General features: G+C 40.3%; 1 protein-coding gene across 1 annotated transcript in view; it reads right to left on the bottom strand.

The window, feature by feature from the left end:
* The window catches only part of SPATA17 (spermatogenesis associated 17), a 2,050,536-nt gene that overhangs the window by 964,603 nt on the left and 1,069,053 nt on the right, over positions 1 to 16,880 (bottom strand). The window lies entirely within an intron of this gene.

Raw genomic sequence — 16,880 nt, forward strand, 5'->3', positions numbered from 1 at the left:
GCATTGTATGTGTGGGTAAGGGTAGGGAGGTGTAAGTGTGAGTGTTGGATTTGTTGGTGTTTGTGTATGTGTGATGTGTATTTGTGTGCGAGCGAGTGGAGGATGGAGTGGTGTGAGTTTTTTTTATGTTATGTGCAATCTCGGAGTTAGTATATATGTAGGGGGGTGCAGGGGGGGCTTGCCCTCCTGCTTATATGTAGTGTAGGGTTGTGTGGTTTGTGTGCTGTGGGTGGAATGGTGTGTGTGTGTTATGTGGTGTATGTATGTTTGTGATTGTGTGATTCGGTATTGTGAATGGCTCAACTTTATAGTCTAGGGTTACTGAAATTTTCTTCCATTAAATCTATTAAGCACCTTTCAAAACATTTCCCTAGAATTAGAGTTAGGATAATTGGTCTACAGTGTTTTATTTCATTACTGTTGCCCTTCTTATGAATATGTGTGATCATTTCGGATTTTCTAATGCACAGTCTTCAAGAGGCGCAGAAAAGGGGGAACTGAAACAGCAGATGGGCATAACCTAGGAATGGCCAAGGAATGTGTGCACCTGATAGCACACATTCTGCTGCATGCTAAAGAAAAGATTTGAAGAGGTGAGTATTCTGACATATTTGATTTGATTGATATGATTGGGCAACAGAGGATGAGAGAGCCGGATTATTAAGGTCTTAGCATCTATTCTCACAGCTTTGTGAAAGAGCAGGCTCCATAAAGGGAGAGCGAGGAAATGGAGCAATTGGGTGACAGGCTTCATGTACCCTCATGGACATAAGTTTGGAGAAAGAACCTCAGCAGATGGTCTTTGTGAATGTTTACTTTGTGGTCAAAAGAGAGTCACAGAAATTTAGAAGAGGTATTTCCTGGTTCTGGTACAACCAGACACTGAGTTGGGAAGTTAAGTATGTGTATATATAACTAGGTACTATATGTAAGCCACCGATCCCACAGCAGTATAGAAGGCAGAATTTCAGAAGCTGATGGGCCTTTAGTGGCATCTAATGCCACTGGCCAACTTGTTGGTTCTCACATGAGTGCCCGTGCTGTGAAACAGCTCCCGAGATAGGGAATAAGGTGGGTATAGCCACTTCCCAAGGAGTAGCAGTGACAAGCCACCCAGTGTACATGTTGGGGGGGCATTCCCCAATCAGACATAAGATTTTTCAGCAGATGGTAACTACCTAGACAGTTGGGAGATGGTTTTGGTGGTGATTTCAGCAGCAAGGCACAGTGAAAGCCTCTGAATGGTTCTTGCAAAAACTTGTCTTCAGTGAAAGGGCAGAAGGGGTTACTTTGAAACATAGTACAAAAAGGTGTCTAGCTGGACTGAATGGCCAGCCCATTGTTGATTTGTAAGGTACAAGATTTCACCACTTGGACTGGTCCCAAGAGGAAGGCTGGGGAGGTTTGCTTGATACATCATCTTTCTTTCCCTACTAGTGAGTCTGTTGATCAGTCCATTGATAGATAAATAGAGAAGAGGTTAAGGTTTAAATTGTGCCCCTAAATCATTCAACAGCCATACTGAGATATATGAAGATTACATGGATGGTGAAGCTGGACATAAAGTCTGCCTTTTGCAAGTTTTCAATACATCCAAGGGACTGGCATTTGCTGGGAATCAAATTCCAGGGCAAGTATTCCCTTGACAAAGCAATGCCAATGGGGTGCACACTAACATATGCTACCTTTGAGAGACTCAGTACAGAAATTCATTGGAGTTAGTAGTTGTAGGAAAGGACATGCGTGGCTGTCCATTATTTGGATTATTTTTTTTTTAATTCTAGGTCCAGACAAGGAGTCCACCTCCAGAGCAATGGGATGGTTTCATAGGTTCATAGGTATTTATTTGGCTATTGATCTCTGAAGATTTTAAGATGTCTAGCTTTTCTTTCCCATAGCAGCTTTTAGTAATTATGTTTTCAGTACAAATAAGCCAGAGGAGGGCAGAACAAAGAAATGCTGGGACATTTACTTGCTGCTCCTGTCCATGAGGGATATGGGTGCTAAACCAGGGCTAAATTTGCAGTTTCTCATCCAGTTATCCAAATTAGCTTTTAATAAAGTAAAAGAAGGACTTCTGTTTTATGTGCAATGGAAGACAGTTCCATAGGAAAGGTAGTCTCTGAAATAAATACCCATCCCTCCAACATGTTCTATTTATGTTACAAAAGAGACTAAGATCCCTTGAGTATATGTGTATGATACTATTAGATTTGTGAATTTGTAATAGGTCTGACAGCACAGGGTATAAGCAGCTCTATATGCAAGGTAGAGGTCACCATTTTAGTAGCCTGTATGATGCTGAGTAGAGGCACAAGACACTGAGGCAGTTTGCATATATCTTGTAATTTAGACCCTTGATTTTTTAGTTAGAAAGTGTTGTGGTCACATCAGTTGTAACAAGTGTTTGTACAGGTGCATACCAAATAGGGTATTATATTCAATGATTGGTCTTAAAAGAGACAAATACAGTGGAATGATTATATCCTTGGACCTGGACACCATACTTTTAGATATATCCTATGTGATGAAAAGAGCCTACCTTATAATAAGGGATACACAGTGATCATAGGCTAGCTAAATATCAACATAGGCTTCCAGATCACTGACTATGGGATCAACTTTCAGAGATGTGTTGTCAATGTAATAGCAAAAAAGGGAAGTCATGCTTGCCAAAGGATATGATTATGCATTTATTGGTATTTAGTTTTACTCCAAAGTTATGACACAAGCTACTGGTTTTGGAAAGGCCCTCTTGGAGGATTGTGGTGTCCTCAGGGGAGTTTATGATGGCACCAGGTTTACATTCATCTGGAGACTTGGTCAGGCATAAACTCTTAACATTTGCTTTGACCTCCAGAAAGTAAATGACGAAGAGGAGTGACCCAAGGACTGAATCCTGGGGTGCATCAGTAGTGATAGGTCTTTTTGATAAGGTAGAGCTGCCCACCCTAATTTCCTGGATTCTATTTGTGAGCCAGTTTGCTATCCTGTGAGTTACACAGAGAGTTACATTTAGCTGGGAGAGATTTTCTACAATACCTGAGTGTGGAATGGTGTTGAATGCCTTTGCAATGTCTAGATAGGTAGTGTGTACTGATTTTCCCTCCTTCATTGCATCAGTAAACTTCTAGAACAAGTTGACCAGGTTAAGTAAACAGGATCTGCCCTTGACAAATCTGAACTGGCTTGGGTCAAGAGTTTGTATGTTACTTATATGCTTATGTATTCATTCTATAATGATCCTTTCCATAGCCTTACATATAAGGCTGGTTGGGCTTATGGGTCTATAATTACCCATGTATGCTGACACCCCACCTTTGTGCAAGGAGATGAGAGTTTCTATCTTAATTTCATCTGGCACAAAGCCTGTTTGGAGACTGACACTGAATAATACCTGTAGGGAGTCTGTCAAGTAATGTTTCAGGCTAACAAGTACAATTTTTTTCTGGCCTCATACAATAGTGTTCCTGGCCTTGGATAGTGCCCTGAGGACTTGTCCTTGGGAGATTTTTTTGGGGGGTTGTAGATGTAAGTATGCCATATGAGAATATAGGAGGGGAGAATGTGGTGATGTTTAAACTAAATTTGTTTACTAGTATATTGACTACGTCCTCTGGGTTGAAATGTGTGATATCCTTTACTATTAGGTCTGTGTAGTGCTGGGTAATGCTTCACAGTTAAAGAAGGCTTTGTGGTTATCCTTCACCTGGCTGGCTATTTTTCCTCATATCTGGCTTTGGGTGATTTGATTAAGGACCAGAAGTCCTTATTAAGTTTGGCATCTTCAAAGTAAAATTTATTTTTGCATGCAAATATTTTTTTTCTTGTATTGTACAGCCTGCTTATATTAGGGTGCCACCACAGGGGGGTTGTTTTTAAATTTTGCATTTTATTAACTTCTAAGAGAGACAGATGCATCTATGCAACTATTTACATGTTCACAGAATTTGGAGGTAAAGGATTCTGCATAAGCAGTGGGGTCATCAAGATTGAAGGGGGTTTTGGATTTAGCCAAGTCATCACTCAGTTTTAGTAGATTAGCCTTTGTAGTCTCTAAAAACAAAGGTACTGGCAGATGCTTTCAGCTTCACTCTTAAGATGAATGCATCTGATTTTTTATCTGATATGACCAAGGAGGAAGTTACAATTAGAGGAGAGTAAAGATGCCACATACTGGTAAGGACCAACTTGAAGATTTTTATTACCCCTAGTTAGACAGTAGACTAACTGGTTCAGATGTTTTTTATTAATGAAGTTCAGAAATATATGGGCATATATTACTGAGTATGTATAAGTCTCCCAGTCAATTGAGGGGTATTAAAGTCTCACAGGAGAATGCTGTTTGACTTAATCTACAGGGATGCCATACTGGTTAGGTAGAAGGTAAGGGGTGAGAGGGACACTGAGGGCTTCCAACTGTTAGGTATGATATAAGGGGTCTTGTCACTACTAAGATGGACTTGGAGAAGTTCTAGGTCATTATCTTCTTTAACAAATCTGGAGGTGAAATTGGCTGTTTAGGAATACAGACAGATCACCACTTTTAGTACTTTCATCTAATGCAGTTAGCTTGAATGTGTGCTAGGCACTGAAACACTGCATTGATGTAGTGTTCCCATTGGTCTAGAATAAAGCCTCTGTGATGATTCACATACCAATGTTTTCCAGGATAGGGATTGCTTGTAATGACTGGAGTTTTTTGTTAAGTCTCTTAGCACTGAGCAGTAGCACCTTTACATTATTCAGATTCAGATTTGATAGTTGGAAGCTTTGAAAGACTGATATTGCCTAAAGGTTTACTGTGTGGGTGGACGAGTTTTTAGTCAACATACAAAAGCCTTGGGGGAAAGATACAAGACATCCCTGGTAAATTGGTTAGGGGTGTAGCTGGGTCTACGTCTGTTCAATGAACACATGTTTCTTTGAAGAGCAGAAGTATGAACCCATTTCCGTGAAAGTGCACTTAACCTAAAGTGCACTTTCGTGAAAATCAGTTAACTGAATCATGGTACAGTAGAGATAGGGAAATAAATCCTTTTTCCCACTGTAGTGCGATCTCATAGTTAGTATATATAAGTAGTGGGAGTGTGGGGGGCACAGTCCCCCACATACAGGGTGCAATGTGTTTTACTCTGTTGGGCACACCTCCGGTATTTATATATATACTAACATCAAGATCGCACTAAAGCGGGGAGAAGGATATATTTCCTTATCCCCACTGTACCATGATTCGGTGGTGCAGTGTTTTGTTTTCTTTTATTGCTGGTTCGATGAACCAGTGCTTGCTAGAGTGTAATTAATGAATGCATATTTTCGGTTAAGTGCACTTTCTCTGAAATGAGTTTGTGCTTCTATTCATTGAAGAAACGTGTTTTAGTTGAACAGAAGTAGATATATATATATATATATATATATATATATATATATATATATATATATATATATATATACCCTTTTAATGACACCAGAACCTAAGTCAATTACTGAAGTCAATAATCGTTTCTTCACATTACAGCATCATTATTGGCTATGGCAGAATGCTACTCAAGGCTACGTTCATATCTGCCTGAGAAATATATTTCAAGAGCTCCAACATGCATCTCTTCAAATGGTCTAGCAAGGTACATTTCCAGTCATTTACACCCACATGCATTATGACTGTGTCATATGCAGTGGAAGGACTTGAGCTCATGTGTGATGTGGTGAAGCCTGGTATCTGATAAGCAACTGGCCATGACCCCTCTGCTTGTACAGCTTGGTGAGTAGTGCATCAGTTTGTCTCACTATGGAGTCACCTATGACTAGGATGTTGGATTATGTGGAGGTTTGCCTTATGGGCTTTGACTCTTACATGCATGTTTCATAGTAGGTACTGTCTATGTTGTCTTTTTATGAGATTGCTTAGAGTACTTGTTTCTTGTGTTATATGTATAAGGCCTTTGTGGTTTGGGTAGGTTGCTTTTAAGAGCCTCAGCTTATGTAGAGCTGTCTGTTTGGTGTGAGCTGTGCATGATTGGTTTAGTGTGGTGTTGTATGGTACTGACAATCTGCATGTTATTTGTCATGGCTTTGTATGAGAGTCTTGTCTCCAGTAGCATTATATAACTGCATATCTCATACGCTGTCATTTTAAATAGTAGGTGGTTGTCAGTAAACATGAGACAGTTGCTACATTATCGCAGAATGGTCATTTCAACCAAGCTGACTCAGAGATTAGTGCCAGTGAGGTTTGGAGTTGATAAATGGATGTGCCTTTCTGTCTGGTAGTGGAGATATTGCTGGTCTGAACACAGCTACACACAGTTAAGAATCAATGATCCTTTCCTCCTTCTATGAGCATAAGCAAAAATGTATCGCTAATCCCAAGCTGCTGAAGTAGTATTAACCCGGATGTTGCTATAGTCTTCTTTTTACTGATACCCTGGACAGAACCTATAACAGCTGGATGCAGCAGAAATCCAAGCTGCATAAAGGTCATGAAGAGTGTCTCACCAAAACTACAACCAGTCCAATCAGTGGAGCTCCTGTCTGTCCAATCACAGACCAGCATGAATCAGTGTCCCTCTATTCCTTCTCTCACTAAGAGCAAAATCAATAACATTAACCCAAATTAGCTCTCAAGAAGAAATTTTCAGTTTAAAGGGGTATGCAACATTTTGAGAGACCCCTTATCCCAGAGAAGCAGCAGGTTCAGCAATGGTCATAACTTTTCAAGGCTTGCACATTGGCACAATACCTCAAACAGCATGATTCCCAGATGACAAGATGCAGTTGCTAAAATAAAGCCGTTTCTCCAGTTCCAAACAAGTGTGATCATTTATGAGGTCAGGTTGTTAAGAAGGAACATTTTCCAATGAGCAAAACAAACAGTTTGTAACAAAGCCAGACCTTGTGTGATCCAATCATGTTGCCATTTATAAGGTCAGGCTGGGGAGGACAGCACTACATATAACTAAAAATACTACCCTAGGAGTGAACAATGTTGAAGAAACAATAAAAAGAGCAACATTGATCCTAATAAACTCTGAAAAGGCAATATTACACTCACAAAAACTGTGGCTGCTACAGTGCCACCCCACAAAAGGTAAATCAAAACTTACCTATTTATATGTTATCCAATACAAAGTGAAGAACAGTAAACTATATAATAAAAACAATATTTCAACACGAAAAACAATGTTCATCTAATATCCATAGGAGGCCACATAAAATTACCATAATGATGGGAAAACTAAAAAAATAAACAATTAAAACTCTTTTTCTCCTGTACCTACCTCCAACATAAAAAAACTCTTAACTAAACTTAAACCCACCAAATTAGCAGCAGACAACCTCCCAAGTGAATACCTACAAATCACAGCCGATGCTCTGGCCTACCCAGTATCCATCTTGATTAACCGATCTCTGTCAGAAAGTTATGTTCCCACACTGTGGAAAATATCACATATAATTCCCCTCCACAAAGGCGGACCCTCCATAGAACTAATCAATTACTGCCCCATAGCTATTCTCTCTCCACTCTCCAAAATACTAGAGAGATGCATACACTCTCAGGTCTCAGACTACCTCCTTACTAACAACCTCCTTTCCAATACTCAGCATGGTTTCCGACCAAACCATAGCACCACCACTGCCTTACTCTCCTTTACTAACACTATCCTTCAGCAATGGCTATCTCTCCTCTGCTACTTTCCTAGACCTATCTAAAGCATTTGACATGGTCCCACACAAATAACTTATCTCTGTCCTCAATAACCTATCCTTCTCACAATCGGTCACCAACTGGTTTCAGAGTTACCTGTCTGACCGCCAACAATCCGTTGTATGGCAGAATGACATATCTCCCCAACTACCTGTCTCCATAGGGGTTCCCGAAGGATCCATCCTTGGACCCCTACTCTTCTCTGTTTTCACAAATAATCTAGCCTCTGCCACCACACATGGCACACTCATACAATACGCAGATGACTCGACCATCATCTGCTCAGCCCAGTCCCTACCCAAACTGCAAAAAGTCACACAGGAAGCCTTTTCCTCTGTTGAAACTTGGTTATCCGATGCCCAATTAATACTCATCCCAAACAAAACTAAACTGCTCATCTTCTAACCCACCAAACATACTCAAAACAACTCTCACTTTAACATCACAGCAAAAGACAACACCAAAATATACCCAACTGAACACACCAAATTGCTAGGAGTGGAAATAGACAATAAACTAAAATTTGACATTCACATATCCATGACCATAAAAAAAGTCCACAAAAAACTAGGAGCGTTATACAGAAATAAGCATCTTCTCACCAAAGCAGCAAAGATTTCAATAGCAAATTCCCACCTTATCTCCACCCTACTTTATGCCTCTCCAATATATACCAACCTAAGGCAATGCGATCTAAACAAGCTAAAGACCTGCTACAACAAAATTGCCAAATTCGCCACAGGGGCATCCTACCGTAGTCACCACTGTCTCTCACTTGCTGAACTGGGCTGGCTTGAACTCCCTCACCTCCTTCAATGGTATGAACTCTCACTCGCCCACAAACTAGTAAACCATCCACTAAATGTCCCATCCGTCCAGAATCTACTCCAACCCTATCGCACCACCAGACCACTAAGATCCAGCAACAAAAATCACTTGCAGATCACTAAAGCCAATAACTCTGCTGGTGAAGCACTATTCTCTTGCACCATAGTCAAATTATGGAACTCCCTCCCACCCACAATTACCTCCATACCATCATGCACCCACTTCAAAACTTTACTAAAAGTGCACCTAAAAATATGCTGGCTATGCCCTTGCAACTCCCACTCTAATATCACCCACCCCATTCAACCACTACCTTTCTTTCCACTCCACTAACTACATTGATTATAGCAAGCTCAGATGCTCATAAGCCTAGTACTTATACAGCAGGAACTTCTTATTTTAACATCTGTTAATGTCTGTTATGTACTTCACAGATAAAGATTCTAGTTGTCTACTGATGTACTATGTGCTTCATCTGTAAATATGTTGTAATTGCTATGTAAATTGTAATCCAATGTAACTACTGTCTGTTTATTTTAACTGTGGAGCTTTTCTCCCCGGGCCTCTGCTAAAAATGGACCTACGTCCAGTCGGACACTCCTGGTCAACAAATATAAATAAATAAAATAAATAAATAAAACTAAAATCATAAAGAATTGGCCCTTCCAATTTGGAAAGAAATCATCACAGCTCAGAACACAATCAAATGCAAAGCTGTAAAAGAAATTTTCTCTCAAGCAAAAAGAAATATCTACTCATATGTCAATCCGCAATGAGCATTTAAGTTCCTAACTTAAAAAATGTAATATATTTCACAACAGCAACAGCAGAATGAATGCTTCCTACTGACTGATTGATCAATTGATTGACTGATTGACATTTGTTAACCAGGTAAGTCCAACTGGGCTTGTGGCCCATTTTCAGGAGGAGAAAAGCTCCAAGAGAAGATATACAGTTTGCAAAAAAAAGCAAAATTTTAAGTACAGTTATATAAGAAATGATTTGATTAAACAACAACATAAGGAAATATTGTAGCTAAAATTCACGTACAAGCAAATGTATTTATCATATTTATACAAAGTAGGTATAATATGTACATATTTACATAAAGATTTAAATTCATCAGTTGTGATTAGAGAGCTTGGTTTAGAAGTATTTTCTATGGGGAAATATTTCTGTCTAAGGGGAGGGGGGAAGCAAAAGAGGGAGGGGGAGTTAAGTTGGGGTTAGAGAATGGCATGTTTTGCACCTTTCCCACATTAAAGACAACTAATGCTTGATGAGAACTTTGATAATAAATAAATAATAAACATTTAAAAAAAATCTGCATTAGAAAATAACACATCGCAAGATCTAAAGGGCTATTAACCTCTGAGTTCTGTTAGCCTGGGAACCAGAAAGAAATTATGTAATCTGAAATGAATCAGTGGTACTGTGTTATCAGTTTAAGGACAGAAAGAATGAGAGCATTTAGCATTTGTCTTGAGAACATCCAACATCACCACTCTGCCTGTGTTCTATATGTAAGTTTATTTTAGAACTGTGTTTTCTCTTAGATATAGCTAGGAACTAGGAAGATTAGATTAGTTTTTTTCTGTATGTCAGAAAATTTCTACTGTATTATTTTAAGTATTTCTCTGTGATCTCTGAACTCTTGACTAGCATCATGTAGTAAGAAGTATTGTCTTGTGTTTTTATTATTTATTATTAAATATTTTTAAACCTTTCAACTGTGGCTGTTTTGCGTAGTGATAATTTAAGCTCTAGAGTACATTCCATGTATACAGTGATACTGTCCAAGTCACTCCAATAAGCTTTGCTGTTCAGTCACACTTACCATTTGGATAATAATATTGCACAATAATAATTGGACACCCTTTGTTAAGGGCCTTTTTAGTAGCTGATATTAGTGGGTGGTGGCAGCTGGTACTACCTTTTAGACTGGGAAGAAAGGGGGCACAGCTGGAGAATCTGTGCCAGCCTTCCCCAGGAGTGTCTGTGTGTTTGTGTATAACTCATACCTCAAAGTGTGTGTGAGTCAGCTACTTGGGCAGGGACACAAAGCACTGGTTGGGCAGAGAGGGTGCTGGAGGTTTTAGGTTGTCCACTAGACTGAGATCTGGACCCTATAGCTGTGCCAGTGGGGAGTCTTACTGGGAGTCTGAAGAGAAAGGGAGAAACCAGCCCCAGACTGACTGTGATCTCTGCGTGCTCTTAAGGGAAATCATACTTTACTGTGTGTGTATTTATCCTCCCCTATCTGGACGCCCCTCACTGGTGTTAGTGGTGAAGATTGAGGCTCCTTGATTGCTGGGCCAGTGCACGGATGTTAGCAGTCTCAACCAGGAGTTCTAGAACAAAGTGTGCAAGCTGGGCATGCAGCCCTACTCTCCTTCTTGAGTGATGAGAAGGCATTGCCTCATCACTCCCCACTACTTATCAGTTCCTCTAGCGCCTGGAATGCTAATCAAAGTTGGGTATTCTGAGTTGTATTTAGGACTTTATTTCTCTATATTTCAGAGCTTTAAAGTAAACAATCAACACGCACATGCCAGAATAGTCTTTTATTTAGGAATTCCATTCTTGAGTTGAGTCAGGCAACACACAGTTAATGGTTTTTTTATTGTGTTTGTTTTTTGAGAAGCTGTTCCCAACATTCCCTCAACACACACACACACATACACATACAATATTATTATATTCAAGTGCTGAGTCACTGCACCTTGGTGTTATGGAGAATTACCTCCCAGAAGTGACCTACCAATCCAAAATAGGGATGTCTACTAAAGTGTCTAAAGAAGTATAATTTGATCAAACGTCATTTAAATGAATCCCATTTTCTGCCTAATGAGTTTCTCACAAATGCCACTTTGATGCATCCCTCTGTTTCAGGGAACCATTAGACCAACCTGCTTGCTACTCATGCAACACTGGCTTTATTTTATCAAAGTCTACTCTTCTGAAGCTCAGAACTCTCACTCTTGATTGGCTCAACTCAGTAGTTAAGCTGATTAATAACAACACTGTTGGTAATTGTTTGTTTTCACTGGCTATCAGCTTCTAGCTTTGAGGCCCTCTTTTCTTCCCTATTTAAGAACACCAAGTCTAAGACAGGCTTTTCTCAAGTAGTTTTATAGTACTAGCTGTCAGTTGTCTGCCAACTGTGGATCATAATGAATGAGCTTGCTGGGTGGCCACTCACAGGGCAGAAATGGCCTTGCAGCTCAGTCCTCCAACTGCAATATTCCTTCTACCATACAAAGGTTGCTATCTACGGTAGAGAATGGGCAAATTGTACATCTTCACTGTGACTGGAGAACAAACCTTCTCCAACAGGATGTTTATGTACAGATAATAATGCCTGGTTAAAAATAAAAAAAAATAAATAAATAAAGTCCTCCTTTTCACAGCAGCATATTAAGGTGCCATATGACATTCAAAAAAAAAAAAAAATCAAAGAGACATCATGTTTTTACAATCATTAAAAGTGGCTCTGCTGAGTACAAAATTAAAGAAAAGTAAATAAAGAAACAAGGAATGTGCATGTGTTACAGTCAGAAAGAGAGAGAGACAGAAAAAGAGACTAGAGACTATGAGCAAGAGAGACAGACACAGAGCATGCCAACTTCTTTTGACTACAGTAGGAAGTCCATCAGCATGCATTGCCTAGACAATAAGAAGTATGAAACTCTAATGTCTAGTATTACTGATGAATTTTATCCTGAGTGATTTACCAGCAAATCAAACATTCTATGTGGGCTAGAGAAGAACTAGTTGGCAAAATCAGGGAGAGGGCTAGCATTGCTTTGCATTCTTTGATTTTTTTCCCCACTCATTCAACCAGAATGAGACATCTAATGTGTATTCACTCAACAATGTAGCTGTGTGTGTGTGTGTGTGTGTGTGTGTGTGTCTGTAGGTTTCTATGGTTTATCTGCAAATGTTTGCACTGTCAAAAGTTTTAGCATTTGAAATTCTGACTAAATAGTTCAAAAACTCACTTTTCGAACATTGCCTGTATTTGAATGTGCAAGACCGCTGTACAATGGGACCAGGAATTTGCCCCTTTCCCACTGTAGTGAGATCTTGGAGATGTTGTATATATATATAAATAACACGGGGTCTGGGGAGGTGCAGAGAGCTTGCCCATGCAATAGTATAGACACACACACACACACACACACACACACACACACACACACACACACACACACACACACATTTTATATATATATATATATATATATATATACATTTTATATATATATATATTTCCCCCCCCCCTTTATACTTGATTTTTTAATCTTTGTGATTCAATCTTTTTGTTAAATGTCTAAATGTGTGGACGTTTTACATTTGGAGTACTTGACATAGACTCTTTTTGGCGTATCTGCCTATGTGTGTGTGTGTCTGTCTCCATTTCAGATAGTGTGTGTGTGTGTGTGTGTGTGTGTGTGTGTGTGTGTGTGTGTGTGTGTGTGTGTGTGTGTGTGTGTGTGTGTGTGTGTCTGTGTGTGTTTATGTCATGTAGACATTAAATACTGACATAACTTTTAATTTGGATGCAAAATACTTCCTCCTACAACAATTATATACGCTACAAGTTTGAAATGTTAGGAGTAGGAACTATTTTACATCAAAAATATAAAATAAGTATATAGTTATAAAAAAAAAACAAATACAAAGCAATTTCAAAGACCCCATTCACTAAGTGCGATAATGCCCTCTAGGGCAGGTGTCATCAGAAAATTAATGCCCTTCCAGGGGGTAAGGCCCACTATATGCAGCGTTGGAGCTTATAACAGCCCGGGGTGTGTGTTAATTCCCTGATAATGCCCACTCTGTTAGGTATTATTGCTTGCTTTTCTTATTAAAAGGTAGAGTTATGTAGACAGTCCTTTTGTTGCCATGTCCTGTTTCAAATGTTACCCATTGTACTCCCTACCTTCTTCAAGAACGTCTTTGTTGTTTAGCTTTTACTGCCTCCCCTTCTATAAAAGGCTACACCTCCTTTTTTCATTTTTATCCCTTCTGTCCCTCCTATAAACTGTGTGTCAAATTACATTTATGCCAGAGTCTTGGTTCATTTGACTGTGTACCATGTTTCAGTTACTGACGCACTATCAAGACACTGTCCCTCTTTCAAAAGCACTATATCAGGAAGCTTTTGGCCTGCACTATGGGCAATGGTTTGCATCACCACATATGTTTCTTTTCTCTAGCCCCATTTATTTCATCCATGTTGACAGTGTCTGGCTTTTTTCATAAGTCACCACTAATATCCTTCTATTGTTTTCACCACTGGAGCTTGCATGACTAACTACTCTGATATTTTGAATGGGGAGGCAAGATTTTCCTGATGATTTTCTGTGCCTTGCCCCTGATTAGTTTAACTGCATGTTGACGAAATACCTAAACCTCTTTGAGCCACACAGATACAGACTGTCAAGCCAATATAGTCCTGATTCTTAATTTATTTTTATTTTATATGTTTTGCTTTTGTTTACTGGGGTATGTCCAAATGGGTTTAGTCAAAAAAAGAAGTTATGTACTCAACATAACGTTCCATGTTTGTAGTCCATCTCGCCCTTCATTCTTACACATGGGTTTGGCTCTGACTCGGTCTTTTTACAAGTTCAAAGTCTTCTAGTTAGCTCGTGGCTAGGTAGGTATCCCATGGTGCACCAGTACGATTCTCAGATTTTGTTTGCTGCTAACTAAAGAGAAATAACACAAAAACATGCAGAAAGAACCCATTAATAAAAGGTCTCCACCTAATAATAACATTTTTTCTGTCTCCAGATCCTTCCAGCATGGGGGTAGGAGGGTAGGTTTGTAAGAATGAAGGGCGAGATGGACTACAAACATGGAACATTATGGTGAGTACATAACTTCTTTATGTTCTGTAGTCCTATCTCGCCTTCATTCTTACACATGGGACAGCATCCCTAGCACCTTATTCTTGGGTGGCTCAAGGAAAAATACTCCTGAGTACCGTGGAACCAAAGGATGCTCTACCCCTGGAGGTCAAATCCAATTTGTAATGAGTAATAAATGTGTGAGGGGTAGCCCAGGTTGCTGCTGCACAGATATTATCAAGTGGGACCTTGGCTTGAAAGACTACAGGAATAGACTGAGATCTCATTGAATGAGCCTTAATTTTGAAAGGTAAAGGCTTACCATCAGAAGAGTAAATGTAAGCTATACAGCTGGCGATCCAATTCAAGAGGGTCACTTTGGAAACTGGGAGACCTAATCTGGAGTCAGAGAAGGAAATAAATAATTGGTCTGACTTCCTGAATTCCTTGGTCCGGTGCAAATAAGACCATAATTGTGTGTGAATGTCCAACTGATGAAATCTGTATTCTGCTACATTAGAATGATTAGGGAAGAACACCGGAAGCTCTATGGATTGGTTCAAAGTGTTATGGGAGCAGACTTTGGGGACAAAGGATGGATTAGTACAAAGAGATACTCTGTCTTTGTGAAATATCAGATACGGGGGGGATGACGGATAGTGCTTGTAACTCAGAAACCCTTCTAGCAGATGTGAGTGCCACCAGAAACAGAGTCATCCAAGACAGAAATTTCAAAGGAGACGAATGGGCTGGGTCAAAAGGTGGAGACGTTAATTTGGATAGAACAAAATTCAAGTCCCATGAAGCAACCGGTTCCTGAAGGGGGGGGTCTTAACAAAGTGGCACCTTTAAGGAAGGCCTTGCACAACCTATGTGACATCAGATTGGAATCCTTTTGACCCAATTGAAAATTGGAAATCACTGCCAACTGAACCCTGATTGTGGCAGCCACAGATCCCTGGTGGAAAAGTTCAGACAATAATTCCAATACCACTGGAATAGATGCAGTATAAGGGTCAACATTCCTTTCCTCAGCCCAGATTGAGAACCTCCTCCATTTACTGGTGTATAATTTCCTAGTGGAGGGTTTATGAGAAGATGTAAGGATATCAGTCACAGAGGGTGAGAAATCGTGAAGCCTGACTAGGGATGGAACTGGAGCAGCCTAGCTGTCAAATTGAGGGTGTGTTGGTTGGGATGAATAGAGCCTAACATGTGCATCAAGAGATCTGGCACTGGGTCCAGAGTCCATGGATCATCTACTAGGTAAGGCCCAAGAAAGGGGAACCAAACTTGACAAGGCCAGTAAGGTTTGCTTTCCAGCAGTTTTGTTTTCTGAATAACATTGGATATGAGAAGAAAGGGTGGGAAAGTATAAAGGAGACCCAGAGGCCAATCGTGAACAAGTGCGTCTCTCGGTTACTCTCCCGGAGGGGGGATGAAGGAGAAATAGCTACTGCATTTGGCACTGATCGGGCTGGCAAAAAGATCACAGCAAGGCTGTCCCCATCTGCGAAAAATCTGCTCCGCTATTTCCTGCTTCAGAGACCACTTGTGAGGCATCAAAACTGCCTGGTTGAGGTTGTCGGCTATCACGTTGGTTCTCTGGGATGTGCATCGCCACCAGAAAGCACTGGGAAGATATCACCCATTTCCACAGGTGAATGACCTCTCGACAGAGTGGGTATGATCTGGTTCCATCTTGCTTGTTGAGATACCACACTACTGACATGTTGTCTGATTGTATTGCAATCATCCCAAGAGGAAGAAGATCGTGAAGTGCTTGCAATGTCATGAGTACCGCCCTCATCTCTAAAATATTGATATGCTGGTGGGCCTCAAGATCTTGCCACGTGCCTTGGACAGTCCTGCCCAGATAATGCCCCCCCCCCACCCTATCTGTGAGGCATCTGTAATCACAGTAGCAACAGGTTAGCGAGGGAGGAATGGAGTGCCCGTAGTTAACTGATTGGCTTGAATCTAGCAACTGAGGTCCTTCTTGCAAGACTCTGTTAACAGAATGTGTTGAGTTAAGGGCAGTTGTTGGAAGGACCACTGGGACGACAGAAGCCACTGAAGAATCTGCATAGGCAGCAATCTACTTAACACCAAATGTGTGATAAGAGACCTTGGAACCCAGTTGGACAGTAGTCTCTCCTTTGATAGTCACATCACCACAGTAGTCAGGAAGTCCTTCTACATGGCACACCTCATCATAAATGGGTTCTCATCCAGGAAAGAAGAGGTCATTGTTCCCCTCTACTGGTCACTCATTAGACCCATTATAGAGTACAACGCCCCTTTTGGAATGTACCTCACAACACATCTGCAGCAACTAGAAAGGCCACAGAAGTACCTCACAAAGAGGATTACTGGCCTCAAACAAATGCCCTACACTGACCACCTCAAAAAACTCCAGCTTTACTCCGTAGCATATCGTCTACTCTGAGGTGATCTCTGCCTAACATATAAAGCTATGTCAAACCCAG

Source organism: Protopterus annectens, chromosome 17.part0 (assembly GCF_019279795.1).
Source record: "Protopterus annectens isolate FY-2018-M chromosome 17.part0, PAN1.0, whole genome shotgun sequence".
Classification (NCBI taxonomy): domain Eukaryota; kingdom Metazoa; phylum Chordata; order Ceratodontiformes; family Protopteridae; genus Protopterus; species Protopterus annectens.